Source organism: Canis lupus, chromosome 19 (assembly GCF_048164855.1).
Source record: "Canis lupus baileyi chromosome 19, mCanLup2.hap1, whole genome shotgun sequence".
NCBI lineage: Eukaryota > Metazoa > Chordata > Mammalia > Carnivora > Canidae > Canis > Canis lupus.
Genome location: NC_132856.1, coordinates 53,600,278 through 53,618,315, shown reverse-complemented (window position 1 = coordinate 53,618,315; position 18,038 = coordinate 53,600,278). Strand labels below are relative to the sequence as shown.

Below are 18,038 nucleotides of genomic sequence, written 5' to 3'. Positions count from 1 at the left end.
TTTCAGGTGTTAGCACTTGGGGGAGCTGCTGTGCCCCCTGCCTGGTGCAGGGCTCAGTGGGGGTTGTTTACCCCGTGAGGCCCCAGGAGCAACAGCCCTAGTGGCGGGGCCAGCTCTGGAAACCTGGATTCAGCCCCCGCAGTAACTCCAAGCTCTCCGTCTGCAGGGCCTGGAGGCTCCGGGGCGGGGCCGCTGATCTGCTCAGCTCGGGGCAGGAGCGTCCTCTCTGTCCTGGGCCCTCCTGGCCTCTGCCTGTCCCGGGGGGAGGCCGGATCCTGGGCTGTGTCCCGGCGCCTGCGCTGTTGGATTCGCTCCCGGCCGCGCAGCCCCCTCCGCGGAGCCGCCCCCGAGCCCCCCCCTCGCCCTCCTGGGGTCCTGCTCCAACTCCCTGCGAGGCCCTTTCCGCCGGGAAGGTTGGTGCAGCTCCTGCTCCTCCGGGACGGGGCTCTCCTGTCCTGGGGACACTCGCCCCGGCCTCAGCCCGGCTCCTCGCGGGCCCCTCCCCCTTGGAGGCCTTTTGTTTCTTTATTTCTTTTTCCCCGTCTTCCTACCTTGATAGAAGCGCGAACTCTTCTCATTGTAGCATTCCAGGTGTTCTCTCTTTAATTCTCAGGCCGAATTCATAGATTTTCAGGATGATTTGAAGGTTTTCTAGGTAATTTGGTGGAGACAGGTGATTTGGAGACCCTACTCTTCTGCCATCTTGCCCCTCCCCTGTACTTTTCATCTCCATGGCTTATGTATCTTACACCTGGAAATTTGTACCTCTTAATTCCCTTTTTTTTTAATCCATTTCCCACTTCCCTCTGGCAACCAGCAGTTTGTTCTCTGTATTAAAGTCTGTTTTTTGTTTTTGTTTGTTTTGTCAAGATGTGGAAGCAACCCAAGTGTTCATCAACTGATGAATGGATAAGGAAGATATGGTGCATATACATGATGGAATATTACTTAGCCATAAAAAAGAATGAAACAAAGAGAGTCTTAACAAAAGCAATGTGAAGATAGTTTAACATCTTTTAATCGATATATACTTATATATATTATATCTTCTTGCTGGATTGACCCCTTTATCATTTTGTAGTGCCTCTCTTTTCGGTTTATTACAATCTTTGTTTTAAAGTCTATTTTATATAATTATCCCAGGTTTTTTTTCATTTCCTTTTACATGGAATATCTTTTTCCATCCCTTCTTTGTGTATTTACTTCTGAAGTGATTTTTCTTGTAGGCAGCATATATGTGTTTCTTTTTAAATACATTCAGCCACTCTGTGTCTTTTGATAGGGGAATTTAGCTCATTTAGATGTAAACTTATTGATATGTCTTCATTGCCATTTTGTTCATTGTTTTTCTGACTGTTTTTGTAGTTATTCTTTATTCCTTTTTTCTGCCTCTTCCCTTGTGGTTTGATGACTTCCTTTAGTGTTATGTATACATTTCTTTCTTATTTGCTTGACTGTATTTACTATTTTTTCTTTCATGTAGATAGAAGCACTTAAAAATTTTTTTTTAATTTAAATTCAATTTAGTTAATGTATAGTGTATTATCAGTTTCAGGGGTAAAATTTAGAGATTCAGCAGTTACATATAACACCCAGTGCTCATTACATCAAGTGGCCTTCTTAATGCCCATCACCCAGTCACCCCATCCCTCCACCCACCTCCTCTCCAACAACCTTCAGTTTGTTTCCTATAGTTAAGAGCCTCTTATGGTTTGTCTCCCTCTGTTTTTATCTTGTCTTCCCTTTCCTTCCCCTATGTTCATCTGTTTTGTTTCTTAAATTCTACATATGAATGAAGTCATATGCTATTTGTCATTCTCTATTATTTCGCTTAGCATAATACCCTCTGGTTCTATCCACATTGTTGCAAATGGCAAGATTTCATTCTCCATGATGGCTGAGCAATATTCCATTATATCTATCTATCTATCTATCTATCTATCTATCAACTGTCTATTGTCTATCGTCTATTGCCTATCGTCTATCACATCTTCTTTATCCATTCATCTACTGATGGACATCTGAGTTCTTTCCACTTTTTGGTTCCTGTGGAGATTGCTGCAATAAACGTTGGGGGTGCATGTTTCCCTTTGAATCACTCTTTTTGTATCCTTTGGATAAACGCCTAGTAGTGTAATTGGTAGGTCATAGGATAGTTCTGTTTTTAACTTTTTGAGGAACCTCCATACTGTTTTCAAGAACTTCATGTTTACCATGAGGTTCTTCTATATTGTCCTATGTTTATAACCAACTATTTTAAGTCGACAGCAACTTAAATTCAAAAACCTTCCCAAACTCCACATTTTTCTTCCACTCCACATTTTATGTTTTTGATTTAACATTTATATCTTTTTATTTCATGTATCCCTTAGCTATTGCAGTTTTAATTTTACTATTTTTGTCTTTTAGACTCCATAGTAGCTTTATAAATGATTAATCTGCTACCATTATTATATATTTACCTATTCCAATAGGTTTTTACTTTACTATGTTTTCTTGTTATTAATTGGTGGTATTTCTTTTCAGCTTTAAAGAAGTACTCTTAACATTTCTTGTATGGCTAGTTTAGTAGTGATGATCTACTTTAGCTTTGCTCATCTGGAAAAATCTTTAACCCTCAAGTTCTGAATGATAACTTTGAAAGGTGAAGTACTCTTGGTTGGAAGTTTTTCCTTTCAGCACTTGGAATACATAATGTCACTTCCTCCTGGCATGCAAAGTTTCTGCTGAGAAATCTGCTGAGAGCCTTGAGGGGTTTCCTTTGTATTTGAAAATTTGTTTTGTCTTGCTGCTTTTAGGTTACTCTCTAATTTTTGGCATTTTAAATATAATATGTGTTGGTGTGGATCTCTTCTGGTTCATCTTATTTGGAACTCTCTGTGTTTCCTTGACCTGGATGTCTGTTTCCTTCCCTAGGTTATACAAGTTTTTAGCCATTATTCCTTCAAATAAGTTTTCTGCTGCCTTTTCTCTCTCTTCTTTTTATTATGCTGATGTTGTCCTATAGGTGCCCTAAGTTATCTTCATTTTTAAAAACTCTTTTTTTTTTCCTCTTTGCTGCTCTGGGTGAGTTCCATTGCTTTATCTTCCCACTTGCCGATTCATTCTTCTCTTTAATACACTCTGCTATTGAAACTGTCTAGTGTATTTTTCAATTCAGGTATTATATTCTTCGGCTCTGTGACTTATGTTTGGTGCTTTCTTACATTTTCTCCTTATTGATGTTCTTGTTGATTGTTCATCCTTCTCCAGAGTTCAGTGAGCATCTTTATAACCATTACTTTGAATTATCAGGTAGATTGGTATCTACATATCATTAAGGCCTTTTTCTGTGGTTTTTCTTTCATTTGGAACATGTTTCTCTGTTTCTTCATTTTGCCTGATTCTGTTTCTGTGTATTAGGCAAACAACTTCCTTTATCAGTCTTTTTTTTTTTTTTTTTAAGAGGAGGGGTGGGGCAGAGGGAGAGAATTTTCAAGTAGACTCCCTGCTAAGCATGGAGCATGATGTGGGGCTCAATCTCATGATCCATAAGATCATGACCTGAGTTGAAACCAAGAGTTGGACATTTAACTGACTGAGCCATCCTGGTGCCCTACTATCCGTCTTAAAGCGAGTGGCTTTGCATAGGTGATGGTCCTTCTTGTACAACTTTGTCCTAGCACTTTGTTACCTCTCTACCTTGTGATTGCCTAAACTGCCTGATTTTTTTTTTAATATGCCTCCATTGTGGAGGGTATGCCATGAGTTATCAGTATTCTAAAGGGAGGAAATGTTTTTTGTTGTTGTTCAATTTGCCAACATATAGCATAACACCCGCCAAGTGTCCTCCTCAGTGCCCATCACCCAGTCACCCCAACCTTCCACCCACCTCCCTTTCCACTACCCCTTGTTCATTTCCCAGAGTTAGGTATCTCTCATGTTTTGTCACCCTCACTGATATTTTCACTCATTTTCTTTTCTTTTAAAGGGAGGAAATCTTATTTAATATTTGTTTCAAGTATTTTGGAAACTAAATCTCCAGGCAGTAATTTTTTTTAAGTATGCAAATATATACAATCCTGTGGGGCCATAATTGTAATCCTTATTGGCCTGCAGACCAAGATATCTGGAGGTGTCATCTAGGTGACATTTGCAAAAATTGGGTCTCCAGGCAAGTGTATAAGCTCCTTTCTGGGAGGTCTTGTTAAGCTGTAATGAGGCTGGGGGTGCACAAGGATGGTGTCTACTTGCAAACATTCTTTGAGAGTATCTTCTTAGCCTCTGGATATGTGGGAAGCTGAAGCCTGCCCCTCAGGCTGAATCTCCAGGCTAAGTAAATAGGCCTTTTTTCACAGGAAGACTGATTTTCTGTGAAGCTGGAGGTGGGACTTGATCCCCAGTCTCCAAGACCAGGCCCTGGGCTGAAGGAGGCGCTAAACCGTTGAGCCACTGGGGATGCCCCATGCAAGCCCTTTTAAAGGGGAATTTCAGTTTCCTATGAAAATTTAGGTCCCTTAGATGTCAGTCCCTTTGGTTTTCTAAGCCAGATATTTTGGGGAGTCATCTCTCCAGTGCAGATCCCAGGGGTTGGGGTGCTTGATGTGTGAGCATCAACTCTACACTCCTCTAGAAGAAGTGTGGACTGTGAGATCCCTCCCTACTTTGGGTTTCCATGCCATCGGTGGCATTTTCAGTGAGATTGTGCCTTTGCCTCTCCTATCCATCTTGATGAGGTATTTTTTTTTTAAGATTTATTTATTCATGATAGACATAGAGAGAGAGAGGCAGAGACACAGGAGGAGGGATAAGCAGGCCCATGCCGGGAGCCTGACGTGGGACTCGATCCCGGGACTCCAAGATCGCACCCTGGGCCAAAGGCCGACGTGAAACCGCTGAGCCACCCAGGGATCCCCTTGATGTGGTATTTTTAAAAAATATTTTATTTATTTATTCATGAGAGGCAGAGACACAGGCAGAGGGAGAAGCAGGCTCCATGCAGGGAGCCGGTCGTGGGACTCGATCCTGGGACTCCAGGGTCACACTCTGGGCGGAAGGCAGGCGCCAAACCGCTGAGCCACCCAGGGATCCCTTGATGTGGTATTTATATATTTTTTTTCTTTTTGAGAAGAGGATCATTTAGTTTTGAGATCTTTTTCGGAGGGAAAAATGAGCCATATATAGCTGTGGCTTTGGTGTGTCTGCGGGAGAAACTGAGTGCAGGATCATCCAATGCCATCACCTTGTAGAATTACCTCTGTCCTCTTTAGTCTCCTTTAATCTAGAAGTTTGTTTTTCGTTGTCATTCATAACTGACGAGTTTGAAGCATGAAGGCCAACTCTTTTGTAGAATTTTGCAGAATGTTCTTCAAATAGGTTGGACGGTACTTCGTTAGGATTAGATCAAGGTTATTTATTTTTTTGGTATAAATTATGTCATGTTTTTCTCAGTACATCATAGCAAAAGGAATAGTATGTTGACTTGCCTCCATTATGAATTGTATTAACTGGGATGACTTGGTTAAAGCATTGTCTGACAAGTTGGTTCACTGTCAAGTTGCTATCTTACCCTTTTTAATTAAGTAATTTGTAGGGAGATACTTTGAAAGTATATTATTATCCTGTTCTTATCAAAATTCCACTGACTACTTTAGCAGCAACTGATACTTTGATCAATTATATTACTGCAATGATTGCAAAACGGAGAATTTTCTAATTCCATTGTTCCTTCTATATGTAATAGCTGGCATTCTACTGTAAGCAAGAGTTTGTATATTCCTTTCCACTTGTTTATGTTTTATTTCAGCATGGATTCATGAAATCTTATTTTAATCAAAGAGTTCAAATTCATTTACTATATTATGTTTTTCAAATTATCCTAGATCAGGCTAGGAGTCTCTTTGATGTGCTTCTATATCCTATTGACAGGTGTCCCTTATTTTTTGAGCATTTCCCTACTTCTGGCACAATAAATTGATTCGGATTCATTCTGTCCTTTTCTTGCCTCAGCCGTGGAATCAGCCATTTCTTCTAAGAACTGTCACTTACTTTTTAATGATATATATATATAAACCAACTCTAGATGCTAGGGGTATTTATTGATACTGGGAACAATTTTTTTCTGGGGTTTTCTCTTAACAAAGTAAAAAATATGTGTATTTATACATATGACTATACATAAATATGTACACACTTAGCAACTTATTTGTGTGCATGTTGTATAAATATATGTATATTATATGCATAATGTATATGTATATATAATGCATATGTATTTATGTATATATGTATATATGTGAAAATATATAGGTATATATTTAAACATCTATACATATCCATATGCTTATACATATCTATGTGTATCTTCTATTTATGTTAAAAGCCATCACTTGATATTTTCAATTCCAATCTAATACCACAGATTATTCTAGCCTTTCCACTTCCTTATATATAATTCTCTTTTCCAACAGGGAGACTCTTGGCCCACATTCTCAATAATGTCTATTCTTGTCTTCTGCCTATTTTTTAAAATGGAGTTACTTGGATTTGGGAACAATTATAATTTTTTTAAAGCTTTCTTTAAAAAAAAGATTTTATTTGACAGAGAAATAAAGCCAGAGAGCACAAGCAGGGAGAATGGCAGAGGGAAAGGGAGAAGCAGGCTCCCTGCTGAGCAGGGAGCCAGACATGGGGTTTGATCTCAGGACCCTGGGATCATGACCTGAGCCAAAGGCAGATGCTCAGTGGACAGAGGTGCCCCTAAAACTTTTTTAAATTGACTTTTTGAAAATTTTATTAGTTAACATACAATGCAATATTGGTTTCTGGAGTAGAATTTAGTAATTCATCATTTACATATAACAGTGCTCATCCTAAGTACCTTCTTTAATACCCATCTCCCTCCATCAACCCTGTTTGTTCTCTATCATTAAGAGTCATTTATGACTTATTTCCCTCTCTTTTCTTCTTTTCCTCCTTCCCATATGTTCATCTTCTTGCTTTTTTTTACCACATTTCCATGGTCCATGCCATGGAAATACCTAAAATTTGGATGCTTTTTATTCATTTTTCTTGTGAAATTTTTGTGACTAAGACTTCCAATACTACGTTGAATAAAAGTGAGGAGAGTGAGCATCCTTGTCTTGTTCCTTATCTTATAGAAGAAGCTATCAGCTTTCCACCATCGAGCATGGTACTGGCTCTGTGTTTGTCATTTATGGCCTTTCTTATGTTGAGGTATGTTTTTTCTACACCCACTTTGTTGATAGTTTTTATCATAAATAATGGTACTTTGTCCAATGTTTTTTCTGAACGTATTGAAATATGATTTTTATCTTTAATTTTGTTAATGTTATCTAGCACACTGATTTCCAGATGTGGAACCATTCTTGCATCCCTGGAATGAATTCCTCTTGGTCTGGTGTGTGATCCTTTTGTTTTTTTTTTTTTAAATTCAGTTTACTGATACCTTGTTGAGGATGTTTACATCTCTGTTCATCCTTGTTCATCAAGGATATTGGCCTGCAACTTGCTTTTCTTTTAGTGTGTCTAGTTTTGGTATCATGGTAATGCTGACCTTGTTAAATGAGTTTGGCAGCATTCCCTCCAATTTTTTGGAAGGGTTTGAGAAGGATAGGTATTAAATCTTTGAATGTAGAATTCACTCGTGAATCCATCTGGTCTTTGACCTTTGTTTGTTGGGAGCCCCCCCACCCCATGTGCCAGTCATCTTTTATTGGATGTTAATGTTCAATTAGGACATGAAAGGATTTGGAATGCCAGGCAAAGGTCATGGTCAGGAATATAGAGTGCACATTCTATCCTGGGCCCTCTTCAGTGTTATTTGTGCAGCCACTCACGTTTGAGTTCCTTAAGAATGGGAGTAGCTGAAAAACACATATACTGCTAGTACAATAGAAATCCCAGCAATGCTCCTTTTCTTTACATTGAAATACTTGTTAATACCTATAGAAACACTCCAGCAATGCCTTCAGTGGTGAAATCTTGTGTCAGTATCCAGCTTGGCAGCTCTCTGATTTTGACATCAATGAGCTCCTTCTCCTTTGTTGGTGTGACTGATGTCATCTTGGAGTCTTTGGTCTCTTTTATTTGTTGGTTTTTTAAAAAAAATTTTATTATCTCCTTACTAGTAATCTATTCAGATTTTCTGTTTCTTAATGATTTAGTTGGAAGATTGTAGGTTTCTAGGGTTTTATACATTACTTGTAGGTTATTCAGTTTATTGTCATATAACTAATTGTTCATAGTTCATAGTCTCTCATGTTCCTTTGTATTTCTGTGGTATCAGTTGTAACTTCTCTTTCATTTCTGATTTTGAGTTCTGTTTTTTTCTTGGTTAGTCTATCTCTAACGGACAATGTTCAACATGCACTTGAAAACAATGTGTGTTGCCTGTTCTGTTGATGCCTAGCCTCTTTTTTCTTCAGTTCAGTTCTCTGTTCCCACAAGCAGTTGGCTATCTAGGCTGGAGGAGGGCAAGAAAATTGGTGGCCATTTGCTCCTTTGTTTGGTTCCCAATTACATCTTTACCCTTTCTACCTTTTCCATGTGGCCTATGTCTAGGACTAGCTGTGGAAGACCTATTCTGCTGGTGTCAGGTTGTTTTTGGTGAGAGTTGCAATATATGCATTGGTCTCAATATGTCCATGGCTCCGGAGCTCACTCATCCCTTCTACTCTATCTTTCCAGCAATTGAAAAAATTAAGAGTCTGATTGAAATTGTATTGCTGTTAAGTACTTTTGAAGAATTTGATATTTTAATCATTGAATCAATGATTCCATTTAAGGATTAAAAATTTCTGAAAAATTTGGATTCTGAATGAAATTTTATTCCAGATGTATATTTTTGGAGGTATTTATATTTTAATCACTAAAGGACAGGGTGTTTTTTAAAAAAAATTTCATTCATTTACGCTTTAAAACATGGTTTAACTTAATATTTTCAGCTTTGCTTGTCATATGGTCTCTATTGCATCTACTCATCTTTGCTATTGATGTAGTTTTTGAATGTAGGTGAGGTTTGGTGGGGTGAGGTCCAGAATAGACAACCAAGAAAAAATTCTTGAGATTTTTGAGTCTGTGGTGCAGAATGGTGGTTTTATGTAGTTTTAATTTAATTTTATTTAAATTTAATTTAAACACCCAGTGCTCATCCACTCAAGTGCCCTCCTTAATTAATGCCTGCCACCCAGTTACCCTGTCCTCCCATGCACCTCCCCTTCTGCAACCATTTGTTTGTTTCCCAGAGTTAGGAGTCTCTTATGGTTGGTCTTCCTAATAAAATGGTGGTTTTATTAGAGCATGGGACCAGGACCTGTGGGCAGAAGGAGCTTATTGCACCTGGGTTGTAAGGGGTGACTGATTATATACTTGGGGGAGAGTTGGGGGTGGTAAGGAAAAGGGAAGTTTTCAAAAGAACTTACATAGGCTAAAGAGGACCTACAAGATACTGGAGCCTTTGCCATTGTTAATGTTAATGCCTTATTAGAGAGAAAAGCAACCTTAAGACAGTTGGGAGCTTCCTGGAGGAACATTCTACTCTGCCTGTCTCAAGTGTTTGTCAGTGAGCTGCAGACTATAAGGATGTTTAATTTTATCTACATTTCCTTTTGGAAGTTAGGTTATTGACAAGAAAGCTTTTTTTCAAAAATTGCTAAGATATTTATAAACTGAAGGAGGCTCATGTCTTGCAGGACTTTAACTTCTATAAGTTTAACCATTTGTTTTTCCTTCCCTTAGTTTTAGGGCAGCCAGGAATGTCTGAGGAATGTCACAGGTATCCCACCTGGGGTTGGGGGTTGTGGGTTTGTGCTTTGTCCTCAGCTTGCTTTCTCTCCTTCATCCCTATTACAGCAGGAAAGTAGTCCCGGACAATATCTAAATTAATGGGAATGACTGTTTTTCAGTTAGATTTTAACTCTTGCCTTAAACATCTTATTTTTCATATGTAATAGTCACACTATAGTACAAAATTCTAAAATAGAATTCTCTTTCACATTTCTTTTCCCTGGATACCTAGTCCCCCTTCTAGAGACATGCTTAGAATACATAAATGTGTATGTTATACAGTGGGCCACTAGTCTTGTGAATTTTTGTTGCTTATTAATGCCTGAAAACATCTATTTACCAAGTGACTAAAACCAAATGATTCCTATTGTTAAGATGATTTGCAATTATATAATATTTATGAAATAATTAAAATCATTAAGATATTCTTTATATTTTAGAAAATGGGAATAGTTATTTGGCATTTCAAATTTGTAACATCTTTTGATATATAATTCATTGAATTTATATCTTATGTAACAATGACTTACAGGGTACCAGATTGTGACTTTTATTGAAATGCTATCATTTTTTTTACATGTTCCTCTTTATCAGAGTTCTAGTATTGATGTAGGAAAGATGTTAGAGTTTGAAGCTGATGGCCAAGAAAGGATTCTTGAGATGTCTCTGGTGCAAAAAAGGTGATTTGATTAAAGGTGGACAGAAAGAGCTGCACTGGGGTCATGAGGAGTGGCCTATTATGTACTTTCAAGTTGGGAGGGATTTTGGGAGAGCATAGATCTCTGAGGAATTTTGGAAGCAAGGTTCCCAGGACCTTGAGGGGGCTAGCTATTGTTGGGAAAAGGTAATTTATTACCCTCTAAGTCATGAAACCCTTCAGATGTATATGCTTGGGGGATGATTTCCAATATGTATCTTGGGAGTTTAGGGATAAAGGGCATTTCTAAAGGAATTTTTATACATTAAAGTAGACATACAGGATCCTGAGGGTCAGGCTAAGATTGCCTTTTGTTCGTAATGAAGTATTAACATGGAGGCAGTTAAGTCCTTAGAGGAATGTCACTCTACCTGTTTCAAGGACTTGTCAATGCGCTGTATAGGTAGTAAGAAAATTTAATAATTCTTCTTCCGCTTTTGTTTCCCACACAAGAGTTGTGTTGGGGTCATGAGGAATAGCCTATTATGTTCTTGTACTTTAAAGAGGATACACCATGGAGTTTTCCTCTTTTGGCTTTTCTACTTCTTTGGTGAGAGTGTGATAATGAGGGTGTACTCTGTAACAGAAAATAAAAATTAAGAACTTCTGGATTTTAATGAGGTTTTTGATATGGTTAATTAGCCCTTGAACCTCTGGAGCTCATAACCCTGTTGTAGAAAATAATTTTAATGTTTAAGCAATTGCTAGTGTCCTCAAATTTTTTTGGGTAGAAGCACTCTAAATAATCCAGAATCACATCATTTGAAGTCATGTGGCAAAGCTGCATTTTTAAATATTAGAAAAAACAGAAACCAGATGGTAAATCTTTCTGATGTTAATTTAACATGTTCATATTTGCCTTTGTTAAATATGTACCAAATTCATTTTAGATGGTGAATGTATGATTTAATCAATAAATTTTATATCTTCCTTTCATGTACATGAGCACAAAGTTCATAAATATATTCTACATGTGGTTTCTGGACTCAGAGAGGGCTGAGTTAAAATTCAGACAAATCCATTTACAACCGAGGGTGAATATTCTGAACTTATACACGGCATCAGTGATCTCAAAGTAGGACCAGTGTCTGCTCCCACAACTGTTGCAGATTTTGTAGCAAATGTATTTTCCAATCATTTAGGAGGTCATAGAGAACCTATTATGTTTTCACCAAAAGCACTTCATGGAAGGCTTGGCCATAGCATATTCAGCATCATATATGAAATAGCTAGAATCATATCATTATCATGTCAATATTTTCTGGCATTGGATATATTCCAAGGGAAAGTATATTTGACCAATTTTTAATTTCCCTATGTTTTCTTGTGAGTTATCTGGATATTTTATAGCATACATCTTAAATTAGAAATATTAGGAAAAAACTTCCAAATAGTTTGAATTTGAGTAGTTTGAAGTAGAAATTCTCAAAATAGCTATAACAATTACAGATATGTCTATCACCAATGTGAAAGCACTCTATCTATTTAGTGTGATGCAGCTAACCTTGAGCTGAAAACTTGGTCATGATGTAGCTCAAAAACATATCTCCAGATGCTGTGAGGTGGTCAATGCCTGTTCTGCTTCTGTGGGACCTTCCACCTGCCAGGGAAGCAGCAGAGGTTAGTTTGCATGTCCTGGAGGCCTTAATTCTGTTTTCACCAAAGCATTCCATGAAGGATTTGGGCCACTGCATGCACAGCACAATAGATGAAAAAAGTTGCAGTCAGATATGGTCATTCTGTCCATATTTTCTCACATAAACTCTAAGGAAGAATTTGGTGAATAATCTTTGATTTTTCCACATGGGGACCCAGCAAGCAAATAATCAAATATGTCAAGAGAAGTATTTGGACATCAATCACAGGCACCAATCACACCAAGGGCCACTCCTGCCTGGACCTGCTGACCCAGCTACAGTCCAAGCTGGGGGTGCCCCAGCACCTATGAATAAGGAGCAGTGCTTCCTATCAGAGATGGAATGCAGGTCAGGAAGCCAACCTGATAAGACTTGACTTGTTAAGTTTCCTACTAAGATTCCTGATTTTTTCATTTCATTGTTTTAAAATAACAGAAGCTCTACTGATTTACCACTTTACTGATTCAGATTTATTCAGAAATAATCATTGTACCTGGCGGTATAGATAACAGAGAGGTCTGGGGTTGGAAGCTTTTATTCAACTATAAGAAATATTAGCAAATCAAGCCCAACAATACTTTAAAAAAAATCATACACCCCAATCAAATGGATTTATTCCTGGGATGCAGGAATGGTTCAATATTTGTAAAACAATCAAATGATATACCACCATCAATAAGAGAAAGGATAAAAACCATATGATCATTTCAATAGATACAGAAAAAGCATTTGACAAAGTACAATATCCATTCTTGATATTAAAAAAAAGCCTCTGCTAAGTGGCTCTCGTGGGAACATACCTCAAGATAATAAAGGCCATAATATCAGGAATAAGACAGGGATGTCCAGTCTCACTATTTATTCAACATAGTACTCAAAGTTCTAGCCATAGCAAGTAGACAAAGAAATGAAAGGTATCTAAGTTGGTAAGGAAGAAGGAAAACTCTATTTGTAGATTAAGGATACTATATGTAGAAAATCCTAAAGATTTACTAGAACTGATAAATTCAGTAAAATTGCAGGATAAAAAAAATCAATGTATAGAAATCTGTTGTATTCCTATACAGTATTAATGAAGCAGCAGAAAGTGAAATTAAGAAAACAATCCCATTTACAATCACACCAAAACCAATAAAATACCTAGAAATAAACCTAAAGAGGTGAAAGACTTGTACTCTGAAAACTATAAAACATTGATGAAAGAAATTCAAGATGCAAAGAAATGGAAAGACATTTCATACTCATGATTGGAACAAAGATTGTTAAAATGTCTATGCTACCCAAAGTAAATCTACACACTTAGTGCAATCTCTATCAAAATACCAACAGCATTTTTCACAGAAATAGGACAAACAATCCTAAAATTGTATGGAACCAAAAAAGATCTCAACCAAAGCAACTTTGAAAAACTTGAGGCATCATAATTCCAGATTTCAAGTTATATTACAAAGCAGTAATCATAACAGTATGGTGCTAACATAAAAATAGAAACATAGATCAATTAAATAGGAAACCCAGAAACAAACACATGGTTATATGGTCAATTAATTTTTGAGAAATGAGGAATTATTATAAAATGGGAAAGAGTCTCTTCAACAAATGGTGTTGGGAAAACTGAATAGCTACATGCAAAAGAATGAAACTGAACCATTTTCTTTCATCATACACAAAAATAAGTTCAAAATGGATTAAAGATCTAAATGTAACACCCAAAACCATAAAAATCTTTGAGGAGTGCACAGGAGTAAGGTCTTAGACATCAGCTACATGACATTATTTTTTAGAGATATCTCCTGAGGCAAGAGAAATAAAGGCAAAAGTAAACTATTGAGACTACATCAAAATAAAATGTTTCTGCACAGTAAAGAATCAACAAAACTAAAACCCATCAACTGAATGGGAGAAGATATTCACAAGTGACATTTGTTCTTTTTTAATTTACATTTTTAATTTAAATTCAATTTGCCAACATATAACACCCAGTGCTCATCCCATCAAGTGCCCTCCTCAGTGTCCCTCACCCAAGTTACGCCATCCCTTACCCACCTCCCCTTCCACAATCTTTTGTTTCCCAGAGTTAGGAGTCTCTCTTGGTTTGTCTCCCTAATTTTTCCCCACTCAGTTCCCTGGAAATGATATATTTGAAAAAGGGTTAGTATCCAAAATATATTAAGAACTAATATGACTCAACACCCAAAAAGCAAGTAATTAAAAAATGGGCGGAAGACATCCAGATGGCCAACAGACACATGCAAAGATGCTCAACATCATTCATAAGAGAAATACAAACCAAAACCACAATGAGAATCACCTCACACCTGATAGAATGACTAAAATAAAAAACAAAACAAGCATTGGTGAGGATGTGGAGAAAAAGGAACTCTTGTGCATTGTTGTTAGAATGCAAATTGGTGCAGCCTCTGTGGAAAACAGTATAGAAGTTCCTCAAATTAAAAATAGAGGGCAGCCCGGGTGGCTCAGTGGTTTAGCGCTGCCTTCAACCCAGGGCATGATCCTGGAGACCCAGGATACAATCCCATTGTCAGGCTCCCTGCATGGAGCCTGCTTCTCCCTCTGCCTGTGTCTTTGCCTCTTTCTGTGTGTCTCATGAATAAATAAATAAAATCTTTAAAAAATTAAAAAATAGAGCTACCCTATGATCCAGTAATCACATTACTAGATATTTACCCAAAAATACAAAAGCACTAAATCAAAGGGATACATGTACCCCTCCCCTTTGTTTGTTGCTTACAATAGGCTGCTATGAAAGCAGCCTAAGCATCCATTGATAGATGAGTGGATAAAAATGTGGTAATATATTTACAATGAAATATTATTCAACCATAGAAAACAATGTAATATTTCCATTTGCAACACCATGGATAGAGCTAGACAGTACAATAATAAGTGAAATAAGACAAAGACACATACCATATAATCTCACTTATATGTGGAATTTAATAAATGAGCAAAGGAAAAAAAGACAAACCAAGAAACAGATTCTTAACTATAGATAAACTGATGGTTATCAGAAAGGAGGTTGGGGGGGATGGAAGAAATAGGTGATGAGGATTAAAGAGTACAGTTATTATGATAAAAAATAATTTTTAAAAGAATTCTGTGGGATCCCTGGGTGGCGCAGCGGTTTGGCGCCTGCCTTTGGCCCGGGGCGCGATCCTGGAGACCAGGGATCGAATCCCATGTCGGGCTTCCGGTGCATGGAGCCTGCTTCTCCCTCTGCCTGTGTCTCTGCCTCTCCCTCTCTCTGTGTGACTATCATAAATAAATAAAAATTAAAAAAAAAAAAAAGAATTCTGTGTGACCCAAATGTTGAATTTTAAAAGACAACAACAACAAAACAACTCATAGAAAAAGAAATCAGCCATGTGGTTGCCAGAGGTCAAGGGTGCAGGGAGGGGGAATTGGAGGAAGGGAGTCAAAATTTGCAGATTTCCAGTTATAAGTCAGTACTAGAGATACGGGGTACAACAGAAGGACTCTAGCTTACACTGCTATATTATATATAAGAAATTTGTTGAAACTAGATCTAAGAGTTCTAGTTACAAGGAGAATTTTTTAATTTTGTTTCTTATTGTGTTTATATGATGATGGATGTTAGCTGAACATAATACAATAATCATTTCACAATATACATAAATCAAACCTTCATGTATACCTTAATCTTATACAGTAATGTATATCAATTATTTCTCAATAAACCTGGGGGAAAAATCCACATTAAAAAAGAATAGAATTATTATATGATCTAGTAATTTCACTACTGGGTATTTACCCAAAGAGTACAAAGACACTAATTTGAAAGGACATATGCACCCCTATGTTTACTGCAGCATTATTTACAAACAGCCAAATGATGGAAGCAACCCAAGTGTCCATCAATAGATGAATGGATAAAGAAGATATGGTGTATACAACACATACAATGGAATAGGACTCAGTCATAAAAAAGAATGAGCCCAGAATCTGGGAGCCCCGGCTGGTTCATATCGTAGTCCCATAGTTGCCTACCTCCTCTTTCCTTTCACCATGACAGAAGTCACTGTGTCCTTTGCCAAGGACTTCCTGGTGGGTGGAGTGGCAATGGCCATCTCCTAAGACTGAGGTAGTACCTATGGAGAGGGTCAGGCTGCTGCTATAGGTGCAGCATGCCAGCAAGCATACCCACAGATAAGCAATACAAGAGTACTCTCTAGACTGCATGGTTCATATCTCCAAGGAGCAGGGAATCCTGTCCTTCTGTCATAGTAACCTGGCCAATGTCATCAGATACTTCCCCACCCAGGCTCTTAGCTTTGCCTTCAAAGAAAAATACAAGCAGATATTCCCAGGTGATGTGGACAAGAGAATCTAGTTTTGGTGCTACTTTTCAAGGAATTTGGCATCGGGTGATGCTGCTGGGGCCACATCCTTGTTTTGTGTATCCTCTTGATTTTGCCCATATCTGTCCATCAGCTGATGTGGGCAAAGCTGAGTTAACAGGGAATTCAGAGGCCTCAGTGACTGCCTGGTTAAGGTCTACAAATCTGATGGGATTAAGGACCTGTACCAAGGCTCCAATGTGTCTGTGCAGGGTATTGTCATCTACCAAGCTGCCTACTACAGTATCTATACTGCAAAGGGAATGCTTCTAGATCCCAAGAATGTGCTTCCAGATCCCAAGATCTTCATCAGCTGAATGATCACACAATCTATCACAGTGGTTCTGGGGTTGAGGGATAAACCCTACAAATGGGAGTGAAAAGAAAGCTGGGGGAGTAATACTCCCATCAGACAAAACAGACTTTAAAAGAAAGACTGGAGCAAGAGAGGTACTACGTAATGATAAGGGCAACAATCTAACAAAGATGATGTAAGAATTATAAATATTTGTACACGTAACATGGGAGTATCTAAATGCATTAAGTAACTATTAAACATTAATAAAAGAAATGGACAGTAATATAATAGTTGGGGACTTTTAACGTCCCAGTTATACCAATGGATAGATCATCCAGACAGATAACCAACAAAGAAATAACGGCTTGGAATGGTCCATTTAACCAGATGGACTTGATATATTTAGAATATTCCATCCAAAAAAACCCAAAAAACAAAAACAAAAAACAAAAACAAAACAACAAAAAAAGAATATTCCATCCAAAACCAGTGAAATACACATTCTTTTCAAAGTGCACATGGGGGATGCCTGGGTGCATCAGGCGTCAGTTAAGCATCTGCCTTTGGTTCAGGTCATGATCCCAGGGTCCTGGGATTGAGCCCTGCATTGGGCTCCTTGGTCAGTGGGAAGCCTGTTTCTCCCTCTCCTGCTCCCCTTGCTTGTACTCTGTCTGCCAAATAAAAAAGAATCTTAAAAAAAAAAAGCCATCAAAGTGCACATGGAACATTCTCAGTTTAGATAACATATTAAGCCACAAAAAAGTCTTAAATTAAAAAAGATTGAATCCTATCATGTGTCGTTCTGACCACAACAGCGTGAAACTAGAAATCAAGTACAAGAAAAAAATCTGAAAAGAATGCACACACATAGATGCTAAACAACGTGGTACTAGACAATGAATGGGTCAACCAAGAAATCAAAGAGGGAGTTAAAAAGTATATGGAAACAAAAACACAACAGTTTAAAGTCTTTGGGATGAGGCAAAAATTGTTAGAAGAGGAAAGCTTAAAAAAAGGGGGGGGGGGAAGCTTATATCAACAGATGCCTAGGTCAAGAGACAGGAAAAATCTCAAACAACCTAACCTCACACCTAAGGTAGATAGAAAAAAGAAAAACAAAACAAGAGTAGAATAAAGGAAATTAAGATTAGAGCAGAAATAAAATAGAGACTAAAAATACAACAGATAATGAAACCAGGAGTTGGTTCTTTGAAAGATCAATAAAATTGATAAATCTTTAG

The 18,038-nt window shown here is 37.8% G+C and overlaps 1 long non-coding RNA gene and 1 pseudogene across 4 annotated transcripts in view; one reads left to right on the top strand and one right to left on the bottom strand.

Annotated features, from left to right (window-relative positions):
- Window positions 1-18,038, bottom strand: part of LOC140610899 (uncharacterized) — a 49,666-nt gene that overhangs the window by 28,110 nt on the left and 3,518 nt on the right. For 2 of the 4 annotated variants that reach the window (XR_012012343.1, XR_012012342.1), the window contains exon 2: window positions 11,988-12,083. This is a non-coding gene — a long non-coding RNA (uncharacterized lncRNA). Of the gene's footprint in view, window positions 1-380; window positions 652-10,390; window positions 11,061-11,987; window positions 12,084-18,038 lie in introns of those variants that run through there. The other 2 variants (XR_012012344.1, XR_012012341.1) reach the window with 2 other exon arrangements.
- On the top strand, window positions 16,168-16,879 carry LOC140611206 (ADP/ATP translocase 2 pseudogene; annotated as a pseudogene).